Source organism: Salmo salar, chromosome ssa12 (assembly GCF_905237065.1).
Source record: "Salmo salar chromosome ssa12, Ssal_v3.1, whole genome shotgun sequence".
Classification (NCBI taxonomy): domain Eukaryota; kingdom Metazoa; phylum Chordata; class Actinopteri; order Salmoniformes; family Salmonidae; genus Salmo; species Salmo salar.
This window is the reverse complement of record NC_059453.1, coordinates 22,450,441-22,464,444: the sequence shown is the minus strand read 5'-3', so window position 1 is coordinate 22,464,444 and position 14,004 is coordinate 22,450,441.

Below are 14,004 nucleotides of genomic sequence, written 5' to 3'. Positions count from 1 at the left end.
TGAGGGGGTGGTGTGTGTGTGTGCGTGTATGTGTGCGTGCGTGCATTGTGAGTGTGTGTTTGTGTTCTGGGCAGTCACACACAGAGGTAGTCATAATGATAGGCAGAAGAGTGGTAGGGGGTGGATGGAAGTGAGCTTTGAAAGTATTATTCTTTTTTTATTGTTGAAACAAAACCAGAAAAATGAAATAGCTATTGTTTCATATAATTAGGCAGCTGCACTCAGATAATCATTATGGTGGAGATATAAAAGCAGAAAGAAGGGATGATGAGAGAAAGAAAGAAGGGATGATGAGGGGGGAAAAGGGGGATGATGAGGGGGAAAAGGAGGATGATGAGGGAAAGAAAGAAGGGATGATGAGGGAAAGAAAGGGGGATGATGAGGGAAAGAAAGGGGGATGATGAGGGAAAGAAAGAAGGGATGATAGAGGGAAAGGAAGGGGGATGATGAGGGAAAGAAAGAAGGGATGATGATTATGGAAAGGAAGGGGGATGATGAGGGAAAGAAAGAAGGGATGATGATGGAAAGAAAGAAGGGATGATGATTATGGAAAGAAAGAAGGGATGATGAATATGGAAAGGAAGGGGGATGATGAGGGAAAGAAAGAAGGGATGATGATGGAAAGAAAGAAGGGATGATGATTATGGAAAGAAAGAAGGGATGATGATTATGGAAAGGAAGGGGGATGATGAGGGAAAGAAAGAAGGGATGATGATGGAAAGAAAGAAGGGATGATGATTATGGAAAGAAAGAAGGGATGATGATTATGGAAAGGAAGGGGGATGATGGGAAAGAAAGAAGGGATGATGATGGAAAGAAAGAAGGGATGATGATTATGGAAAGAAAGAAGGGATGATGATTATGGAAAGGAAGGGGGATGATGGGAAAGAAAGAAGGGATGATGATGGAAAGAAAGAAGGGATGATGATTATGGAAAGAAAGAAGGGATGATGATTATGGAAAGGAAGGGGGATGATGAGGGAAAGAAAGGGGGGATGATGGCAGTTAGATAGTAGATGACTGGAAGTCAGCTCTGAAATTAATATGTTTTAATTGTCGAAATAAAACCAGAACAGTGAAACAGTTATTGTTTCATGTAACTACATTCAGACATAAAACCAATTGTAATGATAGGGAGAGACATGTTTAAAAAGGGGTGGATAGTGGATAGGAACCAGACCATGATTACTTACTGTGTGCGCTTATCTCTTTGGAAAACTAAAATAATTAGGAGATGATATGATTGCGACAAACAAAAGTATGGCTTGAGCGCAATTTGTTGTAAAAAGAAAACGTTTGAAAGCCTCAAAGACAAATTATTTAACTGTCTACTTTAGATCATGTAGGCCTATATGTCAACTATCCCCGCTACTATGTTACTGAAATGTCTGTTGATGCCAATATTCAATTATGAAAACAACTTCACAATATCCTGTGAGATACTATATGGCACTGTTACATTCCCATTGTGTCCACTGCTCACAAGACTGCTCTTTCCATGACAGACTGACCAGGTGAATCCAGGTGAAAGCTATGATCCCTTATTGAGGTCACTTGTTAATCCACTTCAAGTCACTGTAGACGATGGGGAGGAGACAGGTTAAAGAATACATTTTTAAACCTTGAGACAATTGGGACATGGATTGTGTGTGTGTGTGCCATTCAGAGTGTGAATGGGCAAGACAAAATATTTAAGTGGCTTTGAACGGGGTATGGTAGTAAGTGCCAGGCGCACCGGTTTGAGTGTGTCAAGAACTGCAACGCTGCTGGGTTTTTCACGCTCAACAGTTTCCCATATGTATCAAGAATCCAGCCAACTTGACACAACTGTGGGAAGCATTGAAGTCAACATGGGCCAGCATCCCTGTGGAACGCTTTCAACACCTTGTAGAGTCTGGACGAATTGTTCACAGGGCTAAAGGGGGAGGGGGGTGCAGCTGAATATTAAGGAAGGTGTTCCTAATGTTTAGTCTACTCAGTGTATATTGCAGATAAGCTCATTCACAACCTTCAGCTTGGCTTTGATTCAATTCAAGAATTGATCACCGATCTTAAATTAGTGCTAAATGTTGATAAAACCAAGTTTATATTTTTATACTAAATACCTACGTATCTATCTTGAGTAGAGCTCAATTTGAGCAGGTCCCCCATTATAAGTATCTAGGTATTTGGAATGATGATAAGCTGTCCTTTAAAACACACATTGATAAGCTGACTTAACAGTTGTGAGTAAAGATTGATTTCTTGTATGGAAATAAGTCATGTCTCACTTTTGAAAATAGGAGGAAGATTGTTCAAGCAACACTCCTCTTAGTAATTGACTATGGCGACTCAATCTACATGCAGCCTCTGTGTTAAAACCTCTAGATTCAGTCTAACACTCAGCCTTGCGTTTTATCACTGGTGATCATTTCTGTACGCATCACTGTCTCTTAAATAGTTCTGTTGGCTGGGAGTCTCTGACGACCAGAAGGGCTCCGACATTGGCTATTATTGAATATAAAGCACTTCTCTGGAAACTCCCATACTACCTCACCTCACTTCTAAATGGGAAATCTAGTAACTATTAGACTCTAGACTGGATGGTTCTAGAGGTTCCACGGGTCTCCTCTGAGTTAGGGAAAAACTGCTTTCAGTTACTATGCCCCTCAGTCCTGGAATTACCTACAGGTCACTCTAAAACTTGATTATTTGTTGCTTACATTGCTTGAACTGTTGTTCTCAGGGCATCATTGGAAATGAAACCCTGGTCTCAGTGGGTTCCCCTGGTTAAATAAAGTTAATAAAAAATAATAATAAAACACTTAGAAGGCACACAGACCTCAGCTATTGTCTATTTATTGTACTCTGTAGAGATCTTTCACAGAAGGCTTGTGTATGCCGTATGGCCAAGGTTAGCAGTATTACCACAATACAATACTTGACACCTTACACTTGGGGGTGTCTTAAGTTGTCAGTATTGAGGGATTCCAGGGACATAAAACAGATCGATACAAGATGGAAAACTATATATTGTATTGTGTAAATCAAAAATAACACACACACATCTAATGTGTGTTGCCACTTGGCATTCTTGTTAGGGGTTTCCAGACCAGAATTGTGCTGCCTGCCCTGCCTTCCACACTGATTCCCAAAGAAAGCAATGGCATACAGTACAAAATCATAGTAACAGTGTGTATTCTGTATAAAATCTAAAATCTCTCCAATGCTAGACTTTCAGAAAGACATATATACCCCAGCAGACACACCACTATGGGTTTCTTCACGGTACCCAAACCAAAACCAGATTTAATGCGTTGCTCAGTTATGTGGCGCAGTGGTCTAAGGCACTGCATCTCAGTGCAAGAGGCGTCACTACAGTCCCTGGTTTGAATCCAGGCTATATCACATCTGGCCGTGATTGGGAGTCCCATAGGGCGGTGCACAATTGGCCCAGCGTCGTCCAGGTATGGCCGGAGTAAGCCGTCATTGTAAATAAGAATTTGTTCTTAACTGACTTGCCTCGTTAAATACAGGTTAAAAAATATATATTTTATGCATAGAGCCATGTCATCATGTAATGCTCTGCCACCAGAGGTTACTCAGGCAACAAGTTTAACTTAAAAAAAAAAACACAATGCATCCTCTTCTCTTTCTAAAGATCTAATTAAACTACTGTATATAAGAATATGTAAATACCGTATGAATAGTGTGTAAATAGCATTTTTGCTGTCTCTTGGTGTCATATACTGTGTGTGTGTTTTTTAATGTATATTATTTGGGGAATTTAATGTCATGTATTTGTATTTTACGTGGACCCCAGGAAGAGTAGCTGCTGCATGCTAATGGAGATCCTAATAAACTAATCAGAACTTTTTATATACAGTATTATCTGTGTGGACTGATTATCTGTGTGGACTGATTATCTGTGTGGACTGTAGGTAGTCGGTTTTGGGGGGTTCCAGTCAACCCAGGAGTACGTTGCTGTGTTGCCTTCCCTGACTTCCCATATTGATTTAATCAGATAGAAACAAGTAGCCAATAGCCATAAAAACCTAGAACCCCCTAGAAATCACATATAGCTGTGTCTTTGTTGTAGAAAATCCCCAGCCTCTTTCACACTATATGCTTTGGAATAGGAGTTTCTAGTCAGATCGGGAGTCTACTGTGCTACCTTGCCTTCTCATCCTTGACACATTGATTTGCCTATATCATAAAGACAGTGCAGACATGCAAATAGTATCTAGCCCTATCTCTTTCTTCTATTCTGTAGAAATATCCCAATAAGCTTTATGTACAGTATGTGGCCTTAGTGTTGGCAGTCAGGCCATCCAGGAGTGTGCTGCTCTTCTGCTGTCCACCCTGCCTCTCCTCATCCTGCCTCTCCACTCCTCATCCTGCCTTTCTCTCTTCATCCTGCCTCTCTCTCTTCATCCTGCCTCTCTCTCTTCATCCTGCCTCTCTCTCTTCATCCTGCCTCTCTCCTCATCCTGCCTCTCTCTCTTCATCCTGCCTCTCCTCTCTCTCCTCACCCTGCGTCTCCTCTCTCTCCTCCTGCCTCTCCTCATCCGGCCTCTCCTCTCTCTCCTCATCCTGCCTCTCCTCATCCTGCCTCTCCTCTCCTCATCCTGTCTCTCTTCATCCTGCCTCTCCTCTCCTCATCCTGCCTCTCCTCTCCTCATCCTGCCTCTCCTCGTCCTGCGTCTCCTTTCTTCTCATCCTGCCTCTCCTCTCCTCATCCTGGCTTCTCTTTCTTGCCTTTACTTTCCACATTGATTTTCTCCAGCAGCTTGTGGGCTAATTGCCCTTATCAAAATCATGACCGGTAAATGATCACCGTCTTTAATCGCCAGCAGCCATTGACATTTAGTCAAATTAATGAAGGCAAGCAGCGAGAGGATTGGGGCTCAGTGACTCAGACCTAGGTTAAAATACGATTAGAAATCATTCAAATACTTTGAGCATTTGCTTTAGTCTGCCCTCAAGTGCCAGGTGGGTGGGGTCTGTGCATGTGAGGCTTTGTAATTGGTTCCATTTCTACAGGCAAGCTCAATCAAGCACAGATAAAGTATTGGAAATGATTTTGAATAGTATTTGAACCCAGTTTAGAAGCGTCTGTTTAGTTGGTAAAATGGTAGCCTCCTTCACACTGAATAACAAGGCAAGTTAACAGAGAGAGATGGTGAGACAGAGAGGAGAGGAAGGTAAGAAAGAGGGGGAGAGAGAAAGAGGGAGAGAGAGAGAGAGAGAGAGTGTAATGTTTACTGTAAATTTGTTTGTGTTTATTTCAATTTAGTTTATTATCTATTTCACTTGCTTTGGCAATGTACACACGTTTCCCATTCCCATAAAGCCCCTTAAATTGAATTGAGAGAGAGAGAGCGTAGGAGAGAGAGAGAGTTAGAGAGAGGGAGTATTCATTTTCACCAGCTGCACTATATGCAATCAGGGACTGTGTCTACAGTGTGTGTGTGCTGCGTACGCTGCGGGCGTGCGTGTGCGTGTGCGTGTGTGTGTGTGTGTGTGTGTGTGGACAATTAATTTTCCGTAGCCTACCTTGCTTGCCAGGTTAGAGACTCAGCGAGAAACAGAGCTAATTTGATAAACAATCATTTGATAAACTATCATTTGGGAACAGTTTTCGGAGAGAATAATAGGCTTCGAACTGCCAGGAGCTGCAGCTTTCGTGTCTGTGTTTCTTTTCTTCATAAAGGAGCCAATAAACTAAGCTCATTTGTTTCTTTTCTTAGAGCAAACAAAACAACAAAGTTCCTAAAAAAATATGGAAACATTCCAGAAGCCTTTCAAATTCCAAATGGCATCAGTACAAATGTCTCAAATCCTCAAACAGTCCAGAGTTAAATATATGCACATTCATTCACACATACTGTACTGTATGTCAAAACATGCACCTGTACTATCACACAATCTGCAACCCAAACAGCACAATGATTCCCTATACAGTTGATTCCCTATACAGTTGATTCCTGTTCAGTTGATTCCTGTACAGTTGATTCCGCAAGTATTCAGACCCCTTGACATTTTCAACATTTTGTTACGTTCCAGCCTTATTCTAAAATGTATTAAATAAATACAAATCCTCATCAATCTACACACAATACCCCATAATGACATACTTATTAGTATTCAGATACTCTGCTATGAGACTCGAAATTGAGATTAGGTGCATCCTGTTTCCATTGATCATCCTTGAGATGTTTCTACAACTTGATTGGAGTCCACTTGTGGTAAATTCAATTGATTGGACATGATTTGGAAAGGCACACACCTGTCTATATTTAAGTCCCAGAGTTGACAATACATGTCAGAGCAAAAACCAAGCCATGAGGTCGAAGGAATTGTCCGTATAGCGCCGAGACAGGATTGTGTCGGCACAGATCTGGGGAAGGGTACCAAAAAATGTCTGCAGCCTTGAAGGTCCACAAGAACACAGTGGCCTCCATCATTCTTAAATGGAAGAAGTTTGGAACCGCCAAGACTCTTCCCAGAGTTGGCCGCCCGGCCAAACTGAACAATCGGGGGAGTAGGGCCTTAGTCAGAGAGGTGACCAAGAACCCGATGGTCTCTCTGAAAGAGCTCCAGAGTTCCTCTGTGGAGATGGGAGAACCTTCCAGAAGGACAACCATCTCTGCAGCACTCCACCAATCAGGTTTGTATGGTAGAATGGCCAGACGCAAGCCACTCCTCAGTAAAAGGCACATAATAGCCCACTTGGAGTTTGCCAAATGGCACCTAAAGGACTCTCAGACCATGGGAAAATAGTGGGACTGAGAGAATACTCAGGATCGAGGGAAAGATGAACGGAGCAATGTACAGAGAGGTGTGTGTTGTGTGTGTGTGTGTGTGTGTGTGTGTGTGTGTGTGTGTGTGTGTGTGTGTGTGTCCTCCACATCGGGGGAAGACCGATAATGGATTCTGAAAAGTTTATCCAAGGGCACCAAGCTAATTCAGCAATTTAGTGTTTTTTGTAACGCTTCTGCTCCAAACAAACAGAGATCTTGTTGTACTTCAACGTGTGTGTGTGTGTGTGTGTGTGTGTGTGTGTGTGTGTGTGTGTGTGTGTGTGTGTGTGTGTGTGTGTGTGTGTGTGTGTGTGTGTGTGTGTGTACTTCAACCTGTGTGTGTGTGTGTGTGCTACCCAATTGATGTCAATATTTATCTCTCACAGCCAAGAGCTCTCAAAATTGGGGAGAAAACACCTGAAACATTAACCTTGTCCAACACCCACCATCATTGTTTCACCTCTATTTCACAGAGCTGCTGACCCTGATTCCAGCTATATTGAATTATGCAGTGTGAGTCGAGGACTACTTTTGTGAAATTATTTTTTATACAAGACAGGCCGTATATGGTATATGGTGATTCTGCATAAGTGGCAAAAATTGCTTTCCCACCCATTAAAAACATTTTTTTTAAACCGTTAAAGCAGCAATATGTAACTTTGTGAGCAACCTGACAGAATTAACATAGAAATGTGAGTTATAGATCTGTCATTCTCGTTAAAAGCAAGTCTAAGAAGCGATAGATCTGTTCTATGTGGGCTATTTCTATGCTTTCATTTGTAAGTTTGTTTTTGCGTCTTTTAGTTTCGGTTTTGTACACCAGCTTCAAATAGCTGAAAATACAATATTTTTGGTTATGGAAAATATATTTAGCAGTGGTTTAGATGGTATAATGATTATCTACACTATACTTGCTTGTTTTGTCACAAACTGAAATTAGGCGAACTATTAGAATTTTAACAACCAGGAAATAGCAGAGCGATTTCTGCATAGTGTATGTTTAAGTATCCAAACTTAGGACAAGGCAATTACAAACATATTGGTGAATTAATCTAATAGTACAAAGTTATTGTTTAGACACCTATTGTACTGAGAGCTGGCTGTCCCAAACCCTCACTCCTAAACTTCGTGTTGTAAAGTAATTAATGTTTTTTTGAAAAACCAAAAAACGTAACTCTATTATTTCAATAGAACATCTTGAGTTGTTGTATTATTATATTGAAAGACACTGATCGAATTAGTAGTTTTGTTTATTTAAAGAAATCTTTCTCTAAAAAAGATGTCCCACCTGTAGATGTCACTACCAAAACACACACGTCCACACTACCAAAACACACACGTCCACACTACCAAAACACACACGTCCACACTACCAAAACACACACGTCCACACTACCAAAACACACACGTCCAACATAAGTCAGTTGTCTAAACTGAACGATCACAAACAAAACAATTGACACTATATATATGTATCTACTACTCTACTATGCTCTACTCTACTGTACTGTACTCTACTATGCTCTACTCTACTGTGCGCTACTACTGTACTGTGCTCTACTGTGCTCTAATGTACTGTGCTCTACTGTACTGTGCTCTACTACTGTACTGTGCTCTACTGTACTGTACTGTGCTCTACTGTACTGTGCTCTACTGTACTGTGCTCCAAATGTACTGTGCTCTAATGTACTGTACTGTGCTCTACTGTACTGTGCTCTACTACTGTACTGTGCTCTACTGTACTGTACTGTGCTCTACTGTGCTCTACTGTACTGTACTGTGCTCTACTACTGTACTGTGCTCTACTACTGTACTGTGCTCTACTGTACTGTACTGTGCTCTACTGTACTGTACTGTGCTCTACTGTACTGTGCTCTACTGTACTGTACTGTGCTCTACTGTACTGTGCTCTACTACTGTACTGTGCTCTACTGTACTGTACTGTGCTCTACTGTACTGTGCTCTACTACTGTACTGTGCTCTACTGTACTGTGCTCTACTGTACTGTACTGTGCTCTACTGTACTGTGCTCTACTACTGTACTGTGCTCTACTGTACTGTGCTCTACTGTACAATTGAAGAAAGGGCCCATGGACTCTTGATCTAGTGGTCTTGGCCTCGAGACCACATACATTTTGTCTTTAACTTGTCATGGTCTCAACTCTGGATCTTGGACAAATGTCCTGGTATAAATCTTGGTCTTGGCTCCTGGATATTAGCTTAGTCTTTGGTTTACAAATACCATTTCTAAAGTACATCTGTAATAGAAGGTAGACCATTATGATCACTACTGTGCATGGTTCTCCCTTTATTGCCGCTTTTCACTATGTTTCAAATGTAGTGGGGTAGTCAGAAATTCAAGGAAATATTTCAAGTAAGCAATACAGACAAAGTGTGAGAGTAGTATGCTGTATGTCTACCTGACATTTTTTATTTAACCTTTATTTAACAAAGTTAAAGTTAGTTAAAAACAAATTCTTATTTTCAATGACGGCCTAGGAACAGTGGGTTAACTGCCTTGTTCAGGGGCAGAACAACAGATTTTTACCTTGTCAGCTCAGGGATTTGAACTAGCAACCTTTCGGTTACTGGCCCAAAGCTCCGACCACTAGGCTACCTGCCGAACAGTAGAGTACTAGTCAAAAGTTTGGACACACCTACTCATTCACAGGTTTTTCTTTATTTTTACTATTTTCTACATTGTAGAATAGTAGTGAAGACAGTGAAAACATATTTTAGATTCTTAAAAGTAGCCACCCTTTGTCTTGATGACAGCTTTTCACACTCTTGGCATTCTCTCAACCAGCTTCATGAGTTAGTCACCTGGAATGCATTTCAATTAACAGGTGTGCCTTGTCAAAAGTTCATTTGTGGAATTTATTTCCTTCTTAATGCGTTTGAGCCAATCAGTTGTGTTGTGACAAGGTAGGGGTGGTATACAGAAGATAGCCCTATTTGGTAAAAGGCCAAGTCCATATCATGGCAAGAACAGCTCAAATCAGCAAAGAGAAACAACAGTCCATCATTACTTTAAGACATGAAGGTCAGTCAACACAGAAAATGTTCATTAGAGTTACCAGCCTCAGAAATTGCAGCCCAAATAAATGCTTCACAGAGTTCAAGTAACAGACACATCTCAACATCAACAGTTCAGAGGAGACTGCGTGAATCAGGCCATGGTCAAATTCCTTCAAAGAAACCACTACTAAAGGACACCAATAAGAAGAAGAGACTTGCTTGGGCCAAGAAACATGAGCAATGGACATTAGACCGGTGAAATCTTTCTTTTTAGTCTGAGTCCAAATTTGAGATTTTTGGTTCCAACCGCCGCGTCTTTGTGAGACGCAGAGAAGATGAATGGACGATCTCCGCATGTGTGGTTCTTTGCTGGTGACACTGACAGGGATTTATTTAGAATTCAAGGCACACTTAACCAGCATGGCTACCACAGCATTCTGCAGCGATACACCATCCCATCTGGTTTGCGCTTAGAGGGACTATCGTTTGTTTTTCAAAAGGACAATGATCCAACACACCTCCAGGCTGTGTAAGGGTTATTTGACCAAGAAGGAGAGTGATGGAGTGCTGCATCAGATGACCTGGCTTCCACAATCAGCCGACCGCAACCCAATTGCAATGGTTTGGGATGAGTTGGACCACAGAGTGAACTAAAAGCAGCCAACAAGTGCTCAGCCTAAATAAGGTATTTCTAGGTGTGTCCAAACTTTTGACTAGTACTGTTCGTGTAGGCCTATTTCTTTTCTCTGTATTTCCCTATATTCCTCTAATTAGTCAACTGAATAGCATTGTCCCCTCAAGCTCCCACACTGACAGCTTTAAAAGGCTCATCACTCATCCTCGTAGCGCCGACTGTGGTATAGGAGATTTACTGCCCCTCTTAAAACGGCAAGCTGCCCCCCTGTGGCATAGGGGATTTACTGCCCCCCTCCTGGCTGTGGCACAGGGGAATTGCTGCCCCCCGCTGCATTGGCGGATGCTGTTGATACTATTTATGAATATTTAACACTAGAAGCGCCAAGGCAGTCATTTTGACTGCATATGAATTTAACATTTAAAATCTCTGCCATGTTTAAAGTCCTTTTCCTAAAATAAGTCTAGTTAACAACAGTACATCACTGGGGCTGAGCTCCCTAACCTCTATATCAGGCGGTGTCAGAGGAAGGCCCTAAAAAATGTCAGACTCCAGCCACCCAAGTCATAGGCTATTCTCTCTGCTACCGCATGGCAAGCGGTACCAATGCACCTAGTCTGGAGCCAACAGGAAGCTGAACAACCATAAGACTGCTAAATAGTTAACCAAATAGCAACCTGGACTGTCTGCATTGACCCTTTTTGCACAAACTTTTCTGACTCATCATATGACACTGCTGCTACTGTTTACTATCTGTCACTTTTTCCTAGTTATATGTACATACTGTTGAAGTCGGAAGTTTACATACACCTTAGCCAAATTCATTTAAACACAGTTTTTCACAATTCCTGTCATTTAATCCAAGTAAAAATTCCATGTCTTAGGTCAGTTAGGATCACCACTTTATTTTAAGAATGTGAAATGTGAGAATAATAGTAGAGAGAATGATTGATTTATTTCAGCTTTTATTTCTTTCATCACATTCCCAGTGGGTCAGAAGTTCACATACACTCAATTAGTATTTGGTAGCATTGCCTTTAAGTTTTTTTTAACATGGGTCAAACGTTTTGGGTAGCCAACCACTATAAGTTGGGTGAATTTAGGCCCATTCCTCCTGACAGAGCTGGTGAAACTGAGTCAGGTTTTTTAGGCCTCCTTGCTCGCACATGCTTTTTCAGTTCTGCCCACAAATGTTCTATAGGATTGAGGTCAGAGCTTTGTGATGGCCACTCCAATACCTTGACTTTGTTGTCCTTAAGCCATTTTGCCACAACTTTGGAAGTATGCTTGGGGTTGTTGTCCATTTGGAAGACCCATTTGCGACCGAGCTTTAACTTCCTCACTGATGTCTTGAGATGTTGCTTCAATATATCCACATAATTTTCCTTCCTCATGATGCCATCTATTTTGTGAAGTGCACCTGTCTCTCCTGCAGCAAAGCACCCCCACGCTTCACGGTTGGGATGGTGTTCTTCAGCTTGCCAGCTTCCCCCTTTTTCCTCCAAACATAACGATGGTCATTATGGCCAAACAGTTCCATTTTTGTTTCATCAGACTAGGACATTTCTCCAAAAAGTACGATCTTTGTCCCCATGTGTAGTTGCAAACCGTAGTATGGCTTTTTTATGGCGGTTTTGGAGCAGTGGCTTCTTCCTTGCTGAGCGGCCTTTCAGGTTATGTCAATATAGGACTCGTTTTACTGTGGATATAGATACTTTTGTACCTGTTTCCTCCAGCATCTTCACAAGGTCCTTTGCTGCTGTTCTGGGATTGATTTGCACTTTTCGCACCAAAGTACGTTCATCTCTTGGAGACAGAATGCGTCTCCTTCCTGAGCGGTATGACGGCTGCGTGGTCCCATGGTGTTGATACTTGCGTACTATTGTTTGTACAGATGAACGTGATACCTTCAGGCGTTTGGAAATTGCTCCCAAGGATGAACCAGACTTGTGGAGGTTTACAAAAATTTTTCTGAGGTCTTGGCTGATTTATTTTGAGTTTCCCATGATGTCAAGCAAAGAGGCACTGAGTTTGAAGGTAGACCTTGAAATACATCAACAAATACACCGATTGACTCAAATTATGTCAATTAGGCTATCGGGAGCTTCTAAAGCCATACATAATTTTCTGGAATTTTCTAAGCTGTTTAAAGGCACAGTCAACTTAGTGTATATAAACTTCTGACCCACTGGAATTGTGATACAGTGAATTATAAGTGAAATAATCTATCTGTAAACAATTGTTGGAAAAAATAATTGTGTCATGCACAAAGTAGATGTCCTAACCGACTTGCCAAAACTATAGTTTGTTAACAAAAAATTTGTGGAGTGGTTGAAAAACGAGTTTTAATGACTCCAACCTAAGTGTATGTAAACTTCCGACTTCAACTGAACATGTATGGAGATCCCTTCAATCGACACTGAGTTAGGTAAATCTCCATTTAGTTTTCTTGCACCTTACTGGAATAATCTCAGACGCGCTCTGAAATTGGATGAATTGGTGTCTCTAGGGCAATTCAAAAGGCTGATTGAAAACCTTTTTACTGAAGAATGTGTTTGTTTTCTATGACTGTATTTTGCTTTTGTGTATTGATGTGAATATTGATGTGTATAGTGTATTGATGTATATTCAGGGCTCATCTGTAAAAGAGACCTTGGTCTCAGCATGTCTCCCTGTCAAAATAACGGTTAAATAAATACATGAAAAAAAATGATAAGGCAGCAACAAAGGCTCTCCATTTATGGAGGTCTTTGGCCAACCGTCTTTACCAATGTCTGGTCAGTAGACAGACAGTCTACTTCCTGTTGCACCGTGTCAACAAACCAACCTTTGTACCTCCCCTCGTTCTGCTAGCTGTCTGCTTATTATTAAATGTTTGACCAAGATACATAACATGCATCATATGTAGTAAATGACTGCCCTCTGAGAAACGTGATGAGTGTAAATAGATGTTCACACATTCATTTATTTGATTTAAACATTTGTGTCACTCCTGTGTCACTACTATTCAACAAACTTGATCTGGATTTGAGGCAGACCTGGGTTCAAAACTTTTAGCATTTGCTTTAGCCTGCCTGGAGTTTGAAAATATTTTCAAACACTATTTGAACCCGGATCTGATTTCAGGCTGCTGCCAAAATCAGATGAAAGTAAATAAAACGTTAGTTTTTCATGACTTCATAGTTTAATCTATGCCATAAACTCCACGGTTAGCAAAAATCAATTAAATAAGATGAAGCAAATCAATATACTGGAGACAAGTAAAGAATCTGAAAATTACAATGGGGAAATACACACATGGCCAAAAGTATGTGGACATCCCTTAAAATGAGTGAATTCGGCTATTTTAGCCACACCCGTTGCTGACAGTTGTACAAAATCGAGTGCACCGCCATGCAATCTCCATAGACAAACAATGGCCTTACTGAAGAACTCAGTGACTTTCAATGTGACACCATCATACAGTAGGATGCCACCTTTCGTCAAATGTCTGCCCTGCTAGAGCTGCCCTGGTGTGCTGTTATTGTGAAGTGGAAACATCTAGGAGCAACAACAGCTCAGCTGTGAAGT